Raw genomic sequence first — 16,439 nt, 5'->3', positions numbered from 1 at the left:
TGGGAATATAGCTGGGATAAAATTAGGGAAACAGGGTGATGTGTACCGGGTGGTGATGAAGACCCAGGGCCAGAGAACGTAGGAAGGCCTTTACAGACAGGACTTGAGAAAGGTTAACAAGGTTGAAGAGGGTGAACCTGTGGGAAAAAGTGATAAGGTTTTTCCAAGTGGGATAACTGGAGTCATCAGAAACATGGGAGCAGGAATATTCAATGCTTGTCTTTGAAGAGTGAGCAGGCCAGTTTGGCTGGAAAGAATTATATTATTATTTAATGAGTCTTTAATCCCAAATTGTGTATAGCAGCTTAGCTGTTATTTTAGCAAATGTGGTAGCTATTATTGCTATATTTAGCCAGCCTGTGGTACATCAGACTATCCAACTGTTTACAATTACTTTTATTAACCCTAGGGAAATTATTGATGTGTCTCAGAATCTCACACTGACACAGTGGAACAATCGGCAAATATTTATTGAATCCATACAGTATGTGAGTCTTCATGAGGCATAAAGCTAGACTGGAAAGGTTCTAACCCTAAGGGAGCAGACTGTTGTTGCTGTTATAACCACCCCCCCCCCAAGGAAAAAACAAAATAAAATACAAGATCATACAGCCAATTTAGCAGTTTAAAAAATAAACCTTCAAGCAACCTATACTTAAAAAAATGATCTTACTCATACTTAGGATGAGAAAAATCACTGACAAATCTAAACCTCTAGCTTGGGTCCAAGTCTCTTCTTATCCCCATAAGAAGACAAGTATTTGGGGTGCCTGGATGGCTCAGTGGGTTAAAGCCTCTGCCTTCGGCTCGGGTCATGATTCCAGGGTTCTGGGTTCTAGCCCCATATCAAGCTCTCTGCTTAGCAGGGAGCCTGCTTCCTCCTCTCTCTCTGCCTGCTTCTCTGCCTACTTGTGATCTGTATTTGTCAAATAAGTAAATAAAATCTTAAAAAAAAAAAAAGAATTCAAGTATTTCCTTTCTCTTTTTAACCTACAGATCTCTCTTTTTTAAATTTTTTTATTTATTTGACAGAGAGAGAGATCATAGGTAGGCAGAGAAGCAGGCAGAAAGAGAGGAAGAAGCAAGCTCCCCGTTGAGCAGAGATCCCGATGTGGGATGCGGGTTTCGATCTTTGGACCCTGAGATCATGACCTGAGCCGAAGGCAGAGGCTTAACCCACTGAGCCACCCAGGCTCCCCTCTACAGATCTCTTCATGGTGTCCCATAGCATACCAAACTCTAAGTTCTGCAAGAACACATCATCTTCTCTCCCTAACACACCATTTCTCTTCAAACAAAACATAACAATAGTAGAAACCATTTTCATTGTCACTTTTATCACAGAAGGCCAGCCACCAAAAAACTTCAAAGCAAGCAAAGCCAAGCCTGTCCTTTCTCTAGTAATTTCCACACTGGTATATGGCACTACTTCCAGATTGACCTTCTGACCCAGTCACCAGGTCAGAAACTTGGGGCCCTAGAAGAAGGCCACGTTGAGATAGGGGAAAATGGCGTACGTGAAGGTGATAGAGATGAGACTGTCATGAGGCCAAGGGATGTGTCTGTCTTGATCACTAGATTTCTACAGTACTTGGCACTTAATAATTGTCCAATAAATATTTGTTAAATTAAGTAGAAAATTGCCTAAGAGTGGACATTACTGCTTTATCAAAAGGGAGAAATAAATTAATATTCATCTTTTGCTGTTTCTAGATAGCATAAAGTTTGCCTTACAGATTCTTGAATTGTTACTATTGGTATTTTGGTTCAGTTTCCTCAGGGCCTGAATAGAATTCTGAAAGCTACCTTCAAAACCTAACCAGTATTTACAATCTGACTTCTAAGGGAAATTGAACTCAGTGTGTTAAGCAGCCAATTTACAAAAATACCTTTGGAACACACTTGTTTGAAAATCAAGGATTCGCTCTTCTATGTGATAAATGCTAATTGACTATTTCAGGTGCTAGACACTAACAGTGAATAAAGGAGGGCAAGATTGATTACAGAGGGGTAAGTGAGAGAACTTTTCAAGATGGAACTTTTAAACAGAACCTTTAAGAGTGGGCAGGAGTTGGGAAGACAGAGAAAAGGAAGAAGGGCCTTCTAGATGAGAGAAAAATCGTGAACAAAAGCAGGAATTAGAAGAGATCAGGAGGGAGAGTGAGTAACTGTCTTAACTTGTGAAGAGAAGTATCAGAGATATGTAGAAAGAATGTTACTGCAAGAGTAGCATTTTTAGGAAGATTAATTGGTGGTTGTCTGTGGCATGATTTGGAGCTGAAAGAGACTGGAAATGTGAAAATTAATTAAGAGTCTATTTCATAAATCCTGGCATGAGATAATGGCCTAACTCAGAGTGGTAGTGGATATACCAAGAACATGGTAAAAGATAACAGGAAATGAATGAAATCTTGTTATTTCGCACAGCAGAAATTATTCTCTAGGCTTTCTGATTTATAACAAAAACATAAATTTCAGGGACTAGTCCCTTAAAAACATCATTGCAAAACCTTGTATTATTTTTCTTGGAGGTAGTTTTTGTTTATATAAAAATCACATTAACGTTATATAATTATACTGATACAGTAACCAGTAGAACTTTTCAATCTAAAAAAGGCACACTGGTACTTGTATGTCCAGCGAAATTGTGGGTTAGACAATCTGAAAAAGTCTCTTATTATAAAACACTTGGAAATCAGGGTAAAATAAAGCATCCCTATACACCAAAGGTGAAGACTGAGTTGAGAATGAAAACAGTGTGGTGAAGGACAAAGTTATGACTGCCATGGAGAGTTTACTGGTCTTGTTAACTCAGAACCTGGGGTTTATTATCCCATGCAAGAACATGAGAGGCTTTGGGCCAGTATCAAGTTGGACATCCCCACAATGCTAAAGTTCCCAAGTATTGTGTCCTCAGAGAAAAGGCAAGCAAGGAAAAATCTGTCTACCAACACAAGGAGGCAACCAGGAGTTTTTCACCTGTATTCTAGATGAACTGAAGTCGTATTCACGTTAAATCCGTAAACACAGGTCCTCACATGGATTTGTTGTTTGAACTTATACTATCTGTAGGGGCCCAGGAACTCTCCCACACTGAGAAATCACCTCCCCCCCCCAAAAATGAGGTTTAGGCAAGGCTGGTATTATTCATGGAGTGCTTGGTAGAAGAAAATGAAAACCTTTCTGGAAGGGTATGCATTTAGTCATACTGGCACATAGTTTCCACAGAGGAAGCCTGGAAGACTAAAATTATAAAATACACAGGAAATAATTTACTATGAGTGAAGTTTTGCAAATGCATCATATGGCATGATTAGGCCCCAAGAACTTCAATTCATGGAAGTATTGGTTAGATATTATAAAATATCTGATTATACAACTGTGGACTCCAAAGAGGACATTAAGAACAAACTATTTAAATTTTTAAAAAAGTATTTTGGGGTGTCATTCTGGGCAGATTGTTAGGAAAAGGGAGCTATTTGGGCATCAGCATGGTTAAGACTGATGGTTGGGAGTTGTCAGCATTCCAATCATGGTGTCCAGGGAACTGCTATGAACCTTCATCCTATTCAATTAGTGCCTATGCTAAAAATGTCAGATATCAGGGGTGAGGCCTTGTGGCAGGGATCTCCAATGAGGTGGTGATAATTTTAGTCAAATTAAGTAAAAGAACCGTGGTTGTGAGATTTCTCTCCAGTTGGAAATAAGACCCCAGCAGTCCAGTAGAGTGTAGGGTGATGGTGTTGGGGAGGTGTCAAGGTTAGCTACTGACAAGGACAAGGGTGACTGTCAAGACCCCAGTCAAAAGGACTTGAGTTTAGGACAGATATATATCTAGGAGATGGGTTACCAAATGAACTGGAGAAGAAGTCCCATAATGCAGATTAGGTATGCATAAAGAAGACAAGGGCAGGGTAGATGGAAGGCAGGTAGGTACAGGGGCCTTCGATCCCAGAGTTAGAACAACAAGACTCATTCCAGACCCTACATACTGATGGAAATGGGGTTTCTGATATGCTACCAGGCTTGGTTCAGACTTATTCACAGCTGGAGCAAATTGAGGACCTGACGTTGGTCCTGAAATTCCATGAGGCAGGCACCCATCCAGCTGACTGTATTTAGATATCTCCTTATCTCTAGACTGTGCAAGGCCTTGAGGCCTTAAAACAATTAAGAACATTGCATTAGTATGGGATAATCAAGCTATTGTCAGGCCTTCTAATTTACTACAAAATATCACGCAGAAGATGTCTTTTTCATGTGACCTCTATTTAAGTGAATGCTACATCTCAGTGAATAGATTTATGATAAATCCATCCAACTTTTTGTTGTCTTCCACTGTCTGTATTAATTTCTTTTAACGTGTTTTTTGAGAGAAGCACTTTCTCCTATTCTGACAAAGTATTTCTCGAGGAGTGACTTTTCCTTTAAAGTTTTTAATTTAAAATGTCATTTAGAATGTTGAAATATTTAGGATGGCTTTTATTTGAGAGAGAGAATCCCAGTCAGCCCTGTCCCCACTCTGCTGCCATGTTGTTGCCCATTTAGTCGGGAAGGACCCTGGCAGGAGCTGCTCACTTCTGGAAAGAGCCTGCAGCTTCTGGATTCCCAGGGTTGGGGATTTGCTTCTGAGAACCAGAGTCTTTATGACCCTCCTGGGTCAGACCTCTTGGGAACTGTGCTGCCGGATTGCTTGTGAGTTTCCAGAAACTCCTGGGCCTTTTGACTCAAATGGCTCCTTGCTGCCCTCTGCCCTCAAGAGAGCCCCCTCTCCCAACCCCACCCCTGGCCCCAACGCACCCTCCTGTTGTATCCAGTTCTGGGAGCCTGCCTTAGAGTGTCTTCCAGTGTGCTGTTCGGCTGTGCCTGTGCTGTGACAACACTGGCAGTACTTTGTGGCAATCTTCCAGAGTCAGAAAGTTCTGTTTCCTGTAAAACAAATAAAATTCCTACATTCTGTTGTTTGACTTTGAGGGCAGAGAGGAGGCTAAAGAAAATTGGTTTAGAGCGTGCTCTAAAATGTCCAGAGTACGTTCCAAGATGCGTTTCATTTTGAGAAATTCATTTGGAAGAAAAAAGATTGGTTAAGGAAACTCTAGGTTAGTTGGAAAACACAAGTGTAGAAATCTGCATGCCACTCTCATTATGGAAACTCAGAATTCCTAGGAGCATGTTAATAGTTCTTAGAAGTCCTCTGGTAGAGAAACCTCTTTAATTTAGATCAATCAGTGCTTTCCAAACTTTTTGATCTCCATAACATTTTTTGAAGAATACATATTATTATCTTGAAGGAACTAGGATGGTGGGGACCAAGCTTTGGAAAACACTAGTTACCTGTATCTGATGGCATTTGCTCAGGCTTCATTTTCTTTGTAGCTTCTGCCACAGAGGCCCACTTTTACTCCCTGGATCTTTCTTTGTTGGCCTTTGTGACCCCCTTATTCTGATGTTCCTTCTACCCTTTCTCTGTGTCCTAAACCTGGGTGCTCTCCAACATTCAGGCCTCAGTTTGTGGTTCTTTATTCTATTTTAATTTTTTTTTTAATAGCTCTATTCCTTTGGGATCACATGCTACCTTCTGGTTTCAATCAATACCCATATAGATTAAAAAAAAAAAATCAAACCCTAGTATCTCTCCTAGCTCTAGTCCTACATTTCAAAATGCCTCCAGAATATTTTCATTTGTGTATTCTGCTATTACCTCAAATTCAACATGTCTAAGCTTGTCTTCCCACAATATGTATCCCTTTTGGTGCACATACACAAACAATAACCTGTTACAGTTCATAAAGGTAGAGAAAGCCCCATATTAGTAACAATAAAACGATTAAATACTCAGAAGTATACGTAATAATAAGTGTGTAAAACTGGATGTGAAAAATTTAGAACACTCCTGAAAGTCAAAAATGTAGACTTGAACAGATGGAAAAGCATCATCTGTTCTTGGATACGATGAGTAAAGATTATAAAAATGTCTTTAAGTCAATTTATAAATTGAATGCAATTCCCCCAAAAATATCAACAAGGTGTTTTGGTTTTTTTTTTTTTTTAATGGAGCTGTATAAATTGATACTAAAGTTCTTATGGGAAAATAAGCAGGCAAGAATATTCAGAATAACAGGGCACCTGGGTGGCTCAGTTGGTTTAGCATCTGCCTTCCGCTCAGGTCATGATCCCAGGGTCCTGGGATCCAGCCCCACATTGGGCTCCCTGCTTGGTGGGAAACCGGCTTCACCCTTTCCCACTCCCCTGCTTGTGTTCCCTCTCTTGCTGTGACTCTCTCTGTCAAATAAATAAATAAAATCTTAAAAAAAAAAAAAGAATATCCAGAAAAACATTAAAAAATTATGAGAAAAGAAAGACGCCAAAGAAGGTGAACTACCTCATGTAAAAAGGAAAGAGATTTTAAGAAAATCAACATTTATCTGTTTATTTGTGCAAACGAAATGCAGAAAGGGTAAACCAGAAATGAGATTGGTTACCTCCAGGGAGTGAGTGGGAATGGGTAGAAATAATGTGTAGTAAGAATGAGGAAGAGTGACACTTATCTGTGTCTGTCTTTTTGTATTGCTTTAACTCAGGACCATGGCAATATTTCACACACTCCCACCACCCTCCCCAGCAAAATAAATAAGTAAAGTCAGCCAGGACTTGGGAGGAACCTTAAGTGGAACATGAAAAGTAACAAATAAACTTAAGTGCATTAAATGAATAACATAATTGCACTGAAGCAGTTGGGGAAGGAAAGAACTAACCTAACCAACCTTGGAAAACAGTTTTTGACCATAAACGGTAAGGCAAAACCCAAAATCCTGCACAGAAATACTGTACTCTTCTTACTAAATTTTTTTTTCTTATGGGGATATGAGCTTACAATTCTGAAACTGCTTTATGTGTATACTGTAATCGAACAAATAAGAAAATATATTGTGGATAATGAGAACCACGTTTCTCCCTGTCAGAGAAAGAAGTTACAGATAATAAAAGGGGGGAAACCTAGAATGAATTTAGTGATATTGGATTAAAATTAAAGGTATTAGTATGAACTCGTGATTTTATGTATATGTGTGTGTGTGTGTGTAAAACATAAAACATATACATACACACAGAGAGATGAATAGTTTGGAAATAAATATAGATGCGTGTGTGCCTGTGTTATTATACGCACATATATTTCCTATCTTTGTTCACTGAGTGGGCCTGGGAGCAATGAATATCCAATAGGACTAGGCTTATCTAACAACCAGGTCTTTGTTTCTAAATATCATTCTCTACTAAAAGAAACGAGAGTTTTTTTGGAAAATGGCTGATTCCTGGGCAGGGAAATTACAAAATGCACATGGACCATCTTCTGGTGTCAGAAAATAAGGAAATGCTCAAAAAATGATAGAGGTATTTTGAAAAGACACAGCAATCAACTTGTACAATTTACCAATAACTGGGTCTGGGGAAATTTGAGCAAGAAAATAAACAATGACACTTTGGGATTATAACCAATAGAATAAAATAAATATCCATGAATCCACACTGAAATAAAAAAATATTTGAATAAATAAATAAATACAAGGGGAGAAAGCACAGCCCTTTCTTGCAGTAATTTTCTAATCCATAAATGTAGAAGGAATGATAAAAATAGAAAATCACCATTAGTTAAATAGCAAAGCAATAACAGTTGCAGGCAAGACCTATCAACACATAGTACAACTAGTGGACAAAATATCAGAAACAAGATTGTAGAGTCTCAAAGTATCTCTTACAATGTACTTCTTACTTACAAGAAAAATGTAACTGTACATTGAAGAAAAGTCACAGACACTAACTTAAATAAGGGGATCAAATTTAACATGACCAGTAATAGGATATATTGACTTGTATCCTGATATGATAGACTGAAAAGGGCACAATACTGCTTTGGAGGTACTTTTACCAAAAACAAATAACACCAATTTATCATGAACATATCAGAGAAACCCAGATTGAGAAACACTCTACAAAATAGCTGGACAGAATTTTTCAAAAGTGTCAAAGTCATGGAAGACAGAGGAAAAATAAAAACAGAGAAACTCTCATGTCTTGGAGGAGACTAGAAATAAGACAACTAAATGCAATGTGGGAGTCTGGATTAGAAAAAAGCAGTTAGAGGGAAAACTGGATAAATTAGTATATGGTATGTAGACTAGTTAATTGTGTGACATCAGTGTTAACTTCTTGGCTTCAGTAACTATACTATGTTATAGTTCACCTTTACAAATACACATACAAATATGTCTTGGGGCACCTGGGTGGCTCAGTCAGTTAAGAGGCTGCCCTTGGCTCAGGTCGTAATCTCAGGGTCCTGGGATAGAGCCCCACATCAGTCTCTCTGCTCAGCGGAGAGTCTGCTTCTCCGTCTCCCTGCTGCTCTGTCTACTTGTGCTCTCTATCTTTCTGTCAAATAAATTTTTAAAAAATCTTAAAAAAAAAGACTTATGTCTTGCTGTAATCATACATTTCAAAAAAATAATGAGCATTAAAGGAAAGTGGAAAGATACATTGATAGTTTATCATGAGAAAAACATATAGGCTATTTATATGACCTTTAAGTTGTTATTAGATATCAAAGTAAATTTTTAATTATTATCTTTAAAATTCTTTAAAATTTGTTTTTTTTTTTTTTTTTTAAGTAAGCTCATGCCCAGTGTGGAGCCCGTCATGGGGCCCAAACCCTCGACCTTGAGATCAAGACTCAAGCTGAGATCAAGAGTCAGTCAATCAGCCAACCAAACTCCCCACATGCCCCTAAAATTTATTCTTTTAGGTATCATCTTTGCTCACTGTATTTTGATCTCATTTTAACATACTGATTTTTTGCTTTTCCTATTTGTGTATAAATATATGTGTAACTACACTTCTATAGATATCTTATATAGGCAGGTTCTATTCACTCAGATAGGGGTGTTCCCTTCTCTCTATCTAGCTATAAGTCCTCTGGAGAACACTGGATGAGGGCATCCAGTGTGGAGACATTGAATTCTCCTAACCTTTCTTAAGCTAGTGAAAGGTCTTCTTTTGGAGTTTCTGATACTTTAGTTGTAGTCAACATACAACTAATGTGCTTTGAATAGCCCACATGCATATCTTTTTTTCCGAAATTGGAAGAGTAGCCTGATGACACTACTATTGGAGGCCACCTGAGTGGTTCAGTTGGTTAAGCATCTGACTTCAGCTCAGGTCATGATCTTCGGGTCCTGGGATCAAACCTCAAGTGGGGGCGCCTGGGTGGCTCAGTGAGTTAAGCCTCTGCCTTCAGCTCAGGTCATGATCTCAGGGTCCTGGGATTGAGCCCCACATTGGGCTCTCTGCTCAGCAGGGGGCCTGCTTCATCTCCCCCATCCCCCTGTCTACCTCTCTGCCTACTTGTGATCTCTTTCAAATGAATAAATAAAATCTTTAAAAAAAAAAAAAAGACAAAAAACAAAAACCCAAGTGGAGCCCCAGGACAAGCTCTAAGCTCAAAAGTGAGTCTGCTCATTCCTCTGCCCCTCTCCTCTGCTTTTGTACTCACTCTCAATAAATGAATAAAATCTTATAAAGAAAAATTAATACAGTTTTGAACAAAGCAGAAGCAGCTGTTCCTTGTAATTTTTATACTTGGAATTAGGTTCTTTACTGACAGTAAAATACAGACAAAACTCAGTAGAAGATCTCACCAAGGTACTAGCCAATAGGATCCAGCAGTACATTGAAAGGATTATTCATGGGGACCAAGTGGGATTTATTCCCGGGCTGCAAGGTTGGTTCAACATCTGCAAATCAATCAGTGTGATACACTACATTAGTAAAAGAAAGGACAAGAACCATATGACTCTCTCAATAGATAGAGAAAAAGTATTAAACAAAATACATCATTTCCTGATTAAAACTCCTCACAGTGTAGGGGTAGAAGAAATATACTTCATCATAAAAGCCATCTACTAAAAGCCTATAGTGAATATCATTCTCAATGGGGAAAAATGGAGAGCTTTCCCCCTAAGGTCAGGAACACAGCAGGGGATGTCCACTATCACCACTGTTGTTCCACATAGTACTAAAAATCCTAACCTCAGCAATCAGACAACAAAAAGAAATAAAAGGCATCTGAATCAGCAAAGAAGTCAAACTTTCACTCTTCATAGATGACATGATACTATATGTGGAAAACCCAAAAGATTCTACCCCAAAATTGCTAGAACTCATACAGCAATTCAGCAACATGGCAGGATACAAAATCCATGCACAGAAATCAGTTACATTTCTATACTAACAATGAGGCAGCTGAAAGAGAAATCATGGGGTTGATCCCATTTACAATTGCCTCAAAAATCATAAGATACCTAGGAATAAAACTAATCGAAGAGACAAAGGATCTGTACTCAGAAAACTATACAACACTAATGAAAGAAATTGAGGAAGACAAAGGGAAATGGAAAAACGTTCCATGCTCATGGATTGGAAGAATAAATATTGTTAAGATGTCTATGCCACCCGGGGCACCTGGGTGGCTCAGTGGGTTAAGCCTCTGCCTTTGGCTCAGGTCATGATCCCAGGGTCCTGGGATCGAGCCCCACGTCGGGCTCTCTGCTCTGCAGGGAGCCTGCTTCCTCCTCTCTCTCTGCCTGCCTCTCTGCCTACTTGTGATCTCTGTCAGATAAATAAAGAAAAAATCTTAAAAAAAAAAAAAGATGTCTATGCCACCCAAAGCAATCTACACATTCAATGCAATCCCTATCAAAATATCATCAACTTTTTTCACAGAGCTGGAACAAATAATCCTAAAATTTTTATGGAACCAGAAAAGACCCCAAATAGCCAAAGGAATGTTGAAAAAGAAAACCGAAGCTGGTGGCATCACATTTCTGGACTTCAAGCTCTATTACAAAGCTGTAATTCTCAAGACAGTATGGTACTGGTACAAAAACAGACATATAGATCAATGGAACAGAATAGAGAAATGACCCTCAACTGTATGGTCAACTAATCTTCGACAAAGCAGGAAAGAATATCCAGTAGGAAAAAATACAGCCCCTTCGACTAATGGTGTTGGGAAAATTGGACAGCCACATGCAGAAGAATGAAACTGGACCATTTCCTTACACCGCACACAAAAATAGACTAAAAATAGATGAAAGACCTAAATATGAGACAGGAATCCCTCAAAACCCTAGAGAAGAACACAGGCAGCAACCTCTGTGACCTTGGCCACAGCAACTTTTTGCTAGACACATCTCCAAAGGCAAGGGAAACAGAGGCAAAAACAAACTATTGGGAGTTCAAGATAAAACACTTTTGCACAGCAAGTGAAATAGTCAACAAAAACAAAAGATAACCTACAGAATGGGAGAAGATATTTGCAAATGACATATCAAATAAATGGCTAGAATCCAAAATCTATAGAGAACTTATCAAACTCAATACCTAAAGAACAAATAATCCGATCAAGAAATGGGCAGAAGACATGAACAGACACTTCTCCAAAGAAGACATACAAAGCCAACAGAACACAGGAAAAAATACTCAACATCACTTGGCATCAGGGAAATACATATCAAAACCATGATGAGATACCACATCACAACAGTCAGAATGGCTAATATTAACAAGTCAGGAAACAACAGGTGTTGGTGAGGATGTGGAGAAAGGGGAACCATTTTACACTGGGTGGGAATGCAAGCTGGTGCAGCCACTCTGGAAAACAGTTTGGAGGTTCCTTGCCAAGTTGAAAATAGAGCTACCCCATGACCTAGCAATCGCACTATTATTTACCCCAAAGTTACAAATGTAGTGATCCAAAGGGCCACCTGCTCCCCAATGTTTCTAGCAGCAATGTCCACAATAGCCAAACTATGCAAGGAGCCCAGATGTCTACTGAGAGATGAATGGATAAAGAAGAAGAAGAAGAAGAAAAAGAAATCTTGCCTTTTGTAATGATATGGATGGAAATAGAGGGTATTATGCTAAGCAAAATCATTCAATCAGAGAAAGACAATTACCATATGATCTCACTAATATGTGGAATTTAAGGAAAAAACAGAGCATCATAGGGGAAGAGAGGAAAAAATAAGGCAAGACGAAATCAGAGAGGAAAGCAAACCATAAGAGACTCTTAATCAAAGGAAGTGAGGGTTGCTGGAGGGGGAGGGGGTAAGGGGATGGGATAACTGGGGGACGGGCATTAAGGAGGACATGCTATGTGATGAGAACTGGGTGTTATATAACACTGATGAATCCCTGACTTCAGAATCTACTTCTGAAACTAATAATACCTTATATGTTAATTAATTGAATTTAAATAAAAATTTCAAAAAATCTAATTGAAGATCTAGATAAAATTCATGTGGGTTCATGTGGATGACTGGGTTCAAGAGTGAAGAGAGAAATATTCAGTCACTTATAAAAAATTTTCCAGAGACAAAATAGAAATCATTGCTGGGATTGTTAAGAGTTGCTGGTACCCATATTAATTGTTTCTATTTCATTTGAGTTCTGGGATACTGTTTAATAAAAAGAAGCTGATAAATCACCAAACATTTCACACTGAAATTTGAACTGAGAAACAGCCATAAAAGATTGCTTTTAATTTTGAAGAATTATAGAGTGAGATGTTTTCATTTTATTTGGAAAGGAAAAAGTTAAGAATTGCCATGAAAAAGGATGTTGTGCCCCTTAAAGACTGTAAGATTTAAACATGTGCCAAAATAAAGTTTTGTGTAAGATAGTTGGCAAGCTTTTGGATTACTGGAGGTGTACTACACACCAGCCCAAGAAGTTATTTTTCATGTATTTAAATTTGGTATACTGGCAAGGGCATTTTGCTTATACTGAAGAGTTGTGGTAGCTATGGCAACACAACTTGAAACATTTCTTAGGTAACATTGCCTATGACTTTAAATGGATACAGACACCCTCCCCCTCCTTCTCTCCCTCCTTCTCTTCATTTCTTCCCTCCTTCATCCCTTTCTGAGACTTTATTTATTTGAGAGAGAGTAAGCACACAAGCAGCAGAGGTGGGGCAAAGGGAGAGGGAGAAGCAGGCTCCTCACTGATCCTTGACCCAACACAGGGCTCAGTCCCAGGACCCTGAGATCATGACCTGAGCTGAAGGCAGGCGATTAACAGACTGAGCCACCCAGGCGCCCCTATACAGACCCTTTTTCATAGCACTTGTTATGCCGTGTCTAAATGGCTTGTTTGCCTAACCATCTTTTCAACTGGATTGTAATTCAGAGCAGACACTGAATTTTGTTCACTATAGTATCTCCAAGATTTGGGTGAGGGCCCAGCATTGCAAAATGGGGTCTAATAACTACCTGAGGAATGAATGAATGAGTGAAATGAATCTCATTCTCTAAGATAGATTCTAATTTGAAAAGAAGGCAAAGGAAAACATTGGTGATCATGTCATTGGGCATAATCTTCAAGATGCTGACGTTCTATCAGAGGTGACCTAGTTCTCCATCATGGGAACCTTTTTCTCAAAGTGACTCCAAGTGCTCAGGAGTGCTTTCAAATTTCTGTTGTCTTAGGCCCATCTCTTCACCTTGTTTTCGACACTCATTTTGTAGACACTCTTGCTTCAGGCTTCTTAGTCACCATCACCGACTCTTCAGCTTTGTGTACCGGTTATAAGATAAAAATGACAACTCTGATAAAGTTTAAAACCAATGCCAAACTATCAGCAAAAACAAGGGTATCTACAACCAATCTACAAAATTTGCCAGTTTCTGTCACATATCATTCAGTATTAAACAAGAGTAGTCACACAACGAGATGTGCTTGCCAGCTGTACAAAATCTTTCATAAGGACATACAAACAATAAGGTATTTAGGATGTGGTTCTATCTGCACGTGTTCTTCCCTCAGTATTACTATGGAAGTGGATCTCTGCTATGGAACATGGACCTAGTCCAAGATAAATTCTCAGCAGTATAATTAAGGTCTAATAAGATCTATATTATGCTAGGCCTAGATGTAGATAGGTCAGTCACCTTTATCCAGAGTGATGAAAACATTTTTTCCCCCAATGGTAAAAGTAGCATAAAAATAGTACAGAGAATTTAAAAAACAGCAAAAAAAAAAAAAAAAATCAAGATCCCACCCTACTGGATCAAGGCTTTATTACATTTGAGAATTTTTTTTTCCATATACACGTTTTTACATAGATGTATTCAGAATAAAGTACATTTCTAATTCTGCTTTTTTAACTTAACATAACATCATTCATGTTTCCATGTTGTTTTATTCACACATATTATTTATAGCTTCAGAAAGTACATATCCTTGTTATCCAGCTGTGGAAGGGCGTTATATACACCATGGGATGAGACAATTGTGTGTGGGTTTTTTGTTTTGTTTTGAAAAACTGTAAGTTCATTGCTATAGTGATTTAAGGTTGAGTTAGCTCATTACATTTATGTGAAAGTATTTACTTTTGCTTAAATATAGTAATATAATAAATAGCTACATATATAAATATAATAATTCTGTTGCAGGCCTCCTCAGTTTTTCCTTAGTTAACATGATCATCTGAGTTTCTCTCCTCCTCCCCAACCCTAGGGGCTGTAGTTAAGGCATCATTACACTTTATTAGCCCCTTTGTGGAAATAAAAAAATTTTTTAAAGATTTTATTTACTTATTTGACAAAGAGAGAGATCACAAGGAGGCAGAGAGGCAGGCGGAGAGAGAGGGGAAAGCAGGCTCCCCGCTGAGCAGAGAGTCCGATGCGGGGGTTCAACCCTAGGACCCTGAGACCATGACTTGAGCTGAAGGCAGAGGTTTAACCCCTGAGCCACCCAGGTGCCCCAGAAATAAAAATAATAAAGAGATTAAGTGACTTTTGTAGTTTTAATACAAGTAGTAGCCCCACTATAGCACTCTCGATGCTTCTTGTGGACGGGTTACTATAATATTGGCTGCCTTGTGTCTTTTCTCTCATTTTCTTTCATAACAGATCCTGTACTTCCCTTGCCGGCTTGGTCAGTGAACACATTCACTTGGACAAAGTGTTTCATTTGAAGGTGACAACATCCAAACAATTATAATTTTTCCCTGAGATTAATTTATGGAAATTGAGGCTTCCTAGCTAAGAAGATGTCAAGTTGGTGCTCTAGGCAACTATTTTTCCTGCCTGCTGGGAGAAGATGTGTCTTTAGGGAGAAAGAATAAAGCTGAGCAGAAATGAGAGGTAGAAGGAGAATGAGAGAGCTGACACTCTGGTTCCTAGAAGTTTTCATTCAGCTTTGTGAACTACTCTGGTATATTTTCTACCACTACAAGGCGATAAACTTAAACTTGCTTAACTGGGTTTGTTCCTTTATAACTTGCACCAGGAAAGTCCTAACTAACTCAGTTCCTGGAACAGTAGATAAGACAATTTTCAACCACCCGAGAAAAGCACCCTCACTAGATATAGTTAAAAGATTCAGCTCCTAAAAATAACAAAGAACTATGAGAACACCTGACCTGGCAGCGTATTTTGGAAATTAAGCCTTTTAATTACTGTTGAAAATAAGTTAATATCCCAAGAATCCAGGCCCATTATAGTCAATAGTGTAGATATTTCCTGAAGTGTAGTGTTGTAGTCCATATACCTGTAGTTCTTTCCAGGGTGTGCTAGCCTAAGATACAAGAGGGCGGGATCAGAAAGTGAGAAACTGGTAAGAACTTAGTTCTGGGTCGATCATAATTTCTCAGGAATTAAACAAAATGGATGAAAGAGTTGTTGAGAGGTGTAAGGACAAATGGCTGCCACATTTCTGTACCCTTTAAGAAGTATCTTTGCAAAGCCCATATATTAGACCGCCTGTAGTTGCCTACAGCTCCATTATTTTTAAAGAAGTAAGAACTGTTAGTAGATGAACAAAAAAGCTCTGGGGCATAATATGGTTACCTTAGTGTTTTTAATTGTATTAACACTTTATTGGGATTGATTGAATTATCCATAATTAATTCTGTTGATGAGATAGGAAGGGGGGGGGACTAATTGCATAATAAGGCCTGAATTTATTTTATCATTGTCAAGTAAATAGTACAATTTTGAAGGAATCTCAGCCTAAATTTTATCTTGCAGGCATTTTTCAAAAAAGAAAATATTTACATTTAAAATATGAACATTCTGTCAGAGAAAAATGAAATGCAGATAAAATGCCTTGATACTTTAATGTTAATAAAGTATATATTCATGATGACAGCTCTATGTTTCCTACTTAATATAGTAATATAAAATCTAGACTAGAGACATGAAACTGTTTTCATGGTAGTACAGTTTTGCAAGAAAAGTGATTTTATTAGGGCAAACAATATTCATATCATGCATTAATATTTTATTTTAAATAATTGTGTGATTATCCTTTTAGTAACATATGGATTCCCTAACACTTCTGTTTTATAACCTCATCCTTAAAACTTTCAGTGGCTTGTTTTC

This window comes from Mustela putorius, unplaced genomic scaffold (genome assembly GCF_011764305.1).
Source record: "Mustela putorius furo isolate JIRA1106 unplaced genomic scaffold, ASM1176430v1.1 tig00003869_pilon_pilon_pilon, whole genome shotgun sequence".
NCBI classification, from domain to species: domain Eukaryota; kingdom Metazoa; phylum Chordata; class Mammalia; order Carnivora; family Mustelidae; genus Mustela; species Mustela putorius.
This window is presented reverse-complemented; position numbering follows the sequence as displayed.